The sequence below is a fragment of the Sturnus vulgaris genome, chromosome 1 (assembly GCF_052056855.1).
Source record: "Sturnus vulgaris isolate bStuVul1 chromosome 1, bStuVul1.hap1, whole genome shotgun sequence".
Taxonomy (NCBI): Eukaryota; Metazoa; Chordata; class Aves; order Passeriformes; family Sturnidae; genus Sturnus; species Sturnus vulgaris.
The window spans coordinates 38,728,833-38,734,832 of record NC_142243.1 but is presented as its reverse complement, the minus strand read 5'-3'; positions in this window follow the sequence as shown (position 1 = coordinate 38,734,832).

The following is a 6,000-nucleotide window of genomic DNA, read 5'->3' as shown; positions in this document are numbered from 1 at the left end:
TGCCCATCCCCTTAACTCTAAAAGATCCCTGGATATTGTTAGAGTCCAAAACGAAAAGGAATAGAGAATAACTTCTGAACAAAAATGGTTCCATTAGGGACTAGGGAAAGCACCAAAGAAACTTGAGGAATTACGAAGGCAACTATGAACTTAAAAAGTTATATGCTGACTATCGGGGAACCAAGCAAAGGAAAAAGAACCAGTGCTAATGATCAGGGATCTCCTGTACCCCTAATTCCAAAGGAATTTCCTTATTTTCATTCTATATTCTTTGATGTTACATAGAAGCAATGCACAGAATGCTTTGTTAAAGTAGTTTTTAGATATCTATTTACTATTTCAATATTAATGTAAAGATTCTTTCAAGAGTTAGGTGGTTCTTGAAGTAGAGAGAGAAATTCAGGCCAAATTATATAATTTTGGGATACACCTTCAAGAGCTGCAAATCTGCCTTACTCTGTTCTCTTTACCCAAAGCAATGCTTCTTGACTAAAACCAAGGTGAAGCCATATAAATGAGGGTGAAATTAATGGGTGATTAGAGCTGCAATACTGTATGAGTTTGGTTACATTAACTCGTGTTATATTAACTCAGTATGTAGCATAGGCTGTGTTTGATGCACCTTTGTCTACTGCAGATGGGGCTCAATCCCAGACATCAAATTTAAGCATAACTCCCGTGGAAGAGAGAGTGAAACCCTGAATTATGGTCATAGAAACAAAGAACAAACAAACTATTCACAGCTGCTAGTTCTATAAAACCTGGATGAGGTTTCCTGCAACCTGCCATATGCCGGAGGGAAGCTACAGATACTGTGGCTGTTGGCAGGGAGATGCACAGCCAGGAGAGGTAATGCTTCATTCAGCATGTTCCTCTTGCAGCCCCTGGCAATAGGTTTTCTGCAGTTTCCTACAGAGCTGCAAATAGAAACTAAAGCTATGTCTGACTCACTGAACCTTTAAGAAGGAGACAGGTGGAAAAGAGCTTACCTTTTTTCTTTTTTTTTTTTTTTTTTTTTTTTTTTTTTTTTTTTTTTTTTTTTTTTTTTTCCTTCTTCAGGGCAAGTCCTCACTGCAGGACAAAGGTTTTATTCTAGTTAGGATATGAGATGTCCATTTCTGCTCACAACTCTAAGGACTAAATTCTTAGTTCAGATGATACTATTGTGATATTCAATGATATTAACTGAATTTAGTTTCCGTTTCAAAAGAAGTAGAATGGAAGATCTCTTTAAAATTTTTTAGCATAGCTATTTGTTTCTTAAATTCTGTGGTAATTTAAAGCTGAATTTAGCCTTTTATGACTGGCTTTCTAATTCTTCTCTCAAAGATCCCGAGGCATAACTTTGCATTATATTTATTTAAAATCCTATTCCTCAGGGTATCCAGAGAAGAAGCCCTAATGAATACCTGAGACCAGTGTGTGCTCTTGGGATTCTGCCTCTTTCGCATCCTAAGTATTATCTGTCTTTTGCTCCAGCTCTTTAGTAGCATTCCTGTTTCATTAGCTAACATGAGGGATCAAGAGGCAGCCCTGCAATAATTCCACAGCTTTGAAACCAGAAATTTCTTTTACATAAGATTTATTTTTCAGTCACTGAAACATGGCTGACCTGAAGAAGCAGTAAATATCCAGTTTTTCTTTATACTCTATAATTTTGCAACTTTTGTTTCATTCAGAAACCTCCCAGTTTATTTGTAAGCTACTTAGTTATAGTACCTGGAAATACATACTTTTATCTCTAAATGTTTGCTCATAGTATTAGTGATGTATTTGTACGTGCAGTTTCACCAGCCTGCTGTAAGTTATGTAGTGAAATATTGAAATAACTCATGCATCAATACTGGGATAAATTGAGATTACAAATCTTGTAGTTTTTCTCTGTATTGGATGAAAAGACAAAAACATGCAGATAAGTCTGTCCTGCAACAACAGAACATTCAGAGACAGGACTATGATTCAAGTAAGTCCCTCTGATCAGATTTGTGTTAAAGTGTGGGAAAAACGGACTTTTGGCAGCATATTCCATATGTAATTGGATCATTTAAAATGTGAACTTCTAGAATAGTAGCTTAAATACTCTAAGGTCAAAGCTGTATCCTGTGGGCTTTCTAAATTTCCATATTTGTCCACCTGCTGCCTCTATCCAGCACCCCGGATCCTTTGGGCAGATCCTTGATTGCTTTTTGCAATCAACTGGATCAAAGTCTATGCAGCATGAAACGTGTAGGTGCAGTTTATGAATTGTATCTTCTGTATTACCCATTGGAAATGTATCCCCTCACTTCCACTTGCTGGGAAACAACTTTTCTGGCGTTAGGAGTAATAGCTGAAGGAATAGAGATGTGTAAAAAAAAAAGCACAGGCAAGGGCATTGCCTTGCAATGTGACATTGTTTCACAGTTATCTATTTTTCCTCTAGTTTCTAAGAGTAGGAGAAACAATATTACACTTATAAGGAAGATTCCGAGACTTCAAGTGTACTTTAATTTTTGAGTGTGTAACCTAAAAATTCGACTTTGTAGATATGAGGATAAATCACTATTTCTGCTTCATTGAATGTGTTTTTAGTGGCTGTCTTTTTTTGTCAGACTTCTGGTACTAAGATCTGTCATCATTGCATGTTCTTTTTTTATGACTCTAGCTAGCCCTTTAAACCTACCCCCAGGTTTGTGAAATAATTATGAGCACAAGAAGCCAAAAATATGACTTGCTTAAGACTGGCCTTGAAGTCTGCCTCAAACAGCTCTGGCCAGCAGCAGTCTTATTGTGATTTTGGGCTGGTGGGGATCCCTGCTGCCCTCTGTGCAGGCATAGTATCCTTTTTGGACTTGTGTGTGCAAAGCTGCCCCTGGCACATGGAAGAAATAAGACTCAGATAGATTATACAGAAAATTATAAAGCAGTGGTGGGGTCAACACTGCTATTGTCAAGGCAAGAGCCACCACAGCCTAACTCCTGCTCTGTGCCTCTCGTTGTAGGTGCTACCAAAGACACCCTGCTGTTTTCCCAATTGCTCCAGGGCCAGGAAGCACAAGAGGAGACTACGCTGGATGACCCAAAACAGTCCATGAAAACAGCTGAGGTTGCTGTGAAAGAGAAAGCTGGGGGATGAATGCCAGTTCAGCTGCTTTGTTGCAGCTCTGCACCTGCACAGAGCAGAGTAGGGCAGCTGCAGACAGGTAAGTTAGTGCAGTAAAAAAATTTTAAAAAAGAAAAAGCATAAGATGTGCTGATGGTTGTTCAGCTTCTGTGTAGTTTGTACAAAATCTCTTGTAATGCTTTGTAACCTCGAGACATCTTCTGGAGGGGCACAGATTCCCATATGGAATGTCAAGTGGTGGCCAGCAAGGAATCCGTGTAATTTTGTGAACTGCTTTTCTATTCAACTAGCTTTTCTCTATTTGACCAGGTTAGGAGAAGTAGGTGTCATCAGAACAGAAATAACACTAAGAGAAAATCCATGCTAATGGTAAATTATGAGGATGTTGACACCAAGTATTGGACTGCAAGGTGGGAAGGGACAGAAGAGTCCAAGGCATCTGGATTAGAGGTGAATTAGTACCCTGGTCTGAGCTGAAGCCTTCCCAATTTGAGGTCATATCCTCAGAGAGTCTGACAAGACAGCATGTACTGTATATTTCCCTTTCCAAAAGAAGCAAGTACAATAATTTCAGCACTGTGAACTGGTACGACTGGAAATGCTTCCGTAATATTCTTAGGTAAAACAACAGATGCCTAAGGAAAGAAGCAAGTATAGCAGTGCTCCTATTTGTGAAGGTCTGAATAAGTCTGTTCAGCAAAAGCAAAATTTAGAACACGTATTCAAACCACCAGTCTGTTTTGTGCTTAAGTGCAAAGAACATGCTAAACAGAGATATGTGACACCCAAATACTCATTTGCCAGTGGAGAAACAGCCCCAAGTTAATACATGAAAACAGTTATACATCTCCAATGCTAAATGAGCAGGAAACATAAACAATACTAAATAAAAATTAGCTTGAAACCTGAGATGCCATGGCAAAGAAATGACAGTGTGAAGCACAGAGGTAGCTCTTCAGTATTACAATGTTATTACATTTGCACATTTTCTTTTCAACAGAGGCTTTTCATACTATCAATTCCACCTTTTGCTGGCAAATGATGAAGTGGGATGATCTATCAAATCACAGGTAGTATACTGAACAAGAATATTTAAGACTCCTGTTTCTTTCCCTCTTAAAAAATATTTAATGTTGATAATAGAAAAATCAATCTTTCAAGGAAGGGTTGTAAATATATTTTTTTAGCTGCAGAAGTTTCTGCAAAGTTACCTTTTTTCACAGTGACAAATTATGTATGTAAGATTGGTACAAGTCTTGTTTTTCTTTTTCTCTTTCCTTTTCCCCTGCCCCCCCTATTTATTAGGGCTGTTCTGGAATATTAAATCTTCATACAGCTACTGCAGATTTTCCTCCTCACTGATACATTTTTGTATATGAAATATATTTTTACATCATTTAAAAATATTGCTCTCTACAAAACACTTTTATACTTCATTTTTCATTTTCATTCCAAATAATTGCTGTAGGGTTTTCTTATTCTTAGCAAAAGGAGATAGATCCCCAGATGTATTTTCTTTTGTTTTTCTTTCTTCCTTCTCCCCTGTGTAAATACTCTTATAAAAGTAGATTTAACAAAAGACCATTCGCTATAAAAAACTTCCTCAGCAGTGACATGATACACCACACACCCACTTGTGTAGTCTTTATCAATAACAACTGAAACAGTGTCAAGTGATAAAAATATATGTGATTTAAATCAGCTGTTTTGGGAGTATATTTATTCAAGACCCTTCAAGTGGAGATGAATAGCAGGTTTCTAAATGTGATGTTATGAGGGTAAGCAAATGAGTCATTATTTGTATTCTAGAGCAATAGAGTTGGGCAAGAACAACACTGCAAGAGGGAGTAAGCAGTCGTATCTAACTGTTTATTCTATTACATTCATCACCACAGGGTGTATCTGTGCATGTGAGGTCAAGGTCAGTGATTCTTGTTCACATGAATCATTCTCAGCGCTAATGAAAAACACCCCTGATGCTGCGTGTTGGAGCACCAGCAGCTTCGGCAGGCTCTGCCACTCCTGACTCACCTCTGCGAGCCAGAATTCACAGGTGAGGCAGAACGGCTGAGGTGGGGGACATCAGGGCTTGGGATGGATGAATCCTTAACAGGGGCTGTTGGTGCAGATTGGCATTGAAAAGAAGGAGGATAATTTTTAACTGAAAAAAACCCAAAACAGTGCTGCTGTGGGCCAGCTATGGCTCCTATACACCTTGGCTGTTTGAGTTTCAAAGCTGAAGTGTCTTTCAAAATGAAATATTAATTTAAAAATCACAACCTGGATCTGAGTTAGTTTTCAAATAATTAAGTTTCAAAGTTATGATAACAGATCCTAATTATCTTTCTCCACAAGTTTCTCGTCAAGGAAAGTTTTTTGTCAAGTCAAGGAAACAGAGATGGAATATAGTGGTACATGAAGAAGGGTTTGTTCTCTCCCACACCTCCACTTTCAAACAGTGCAAATTCTGCATACATTTTCTCTGCATTTCAGTGTCCATATAGAAAGGAGGATACATTTTGTGGAAGTGTTGATCACACACACACACATATATATATATATATATATATGTGTGTGTGTATAAAAAAATTAAAAATCAACCATGAAATAACTTTTCAGGGCTGTTGCAGTGACTACTATAATTTGATATGCAAGTGGATTTATTACTAAGATTGCAAACAAAAGTTATGCGCGTTATGTTTCTTTCACTGTAATAATCCTTCTACAGGAATTTTGGCGGCCCCTCGCCAAAGCCAGAAGAGGAACTCGATGGCCGGAGGAGTCCCCGGGACCTTAGCGAGGAAGAAGAGGGTGCTCCGCGGAGGTGAGGGAGGGAGGGAGGCAGGCTGTTGTCTCAGCACACATGGTCTTGTGGGAAGTGGGAATCTCAGGTTGAG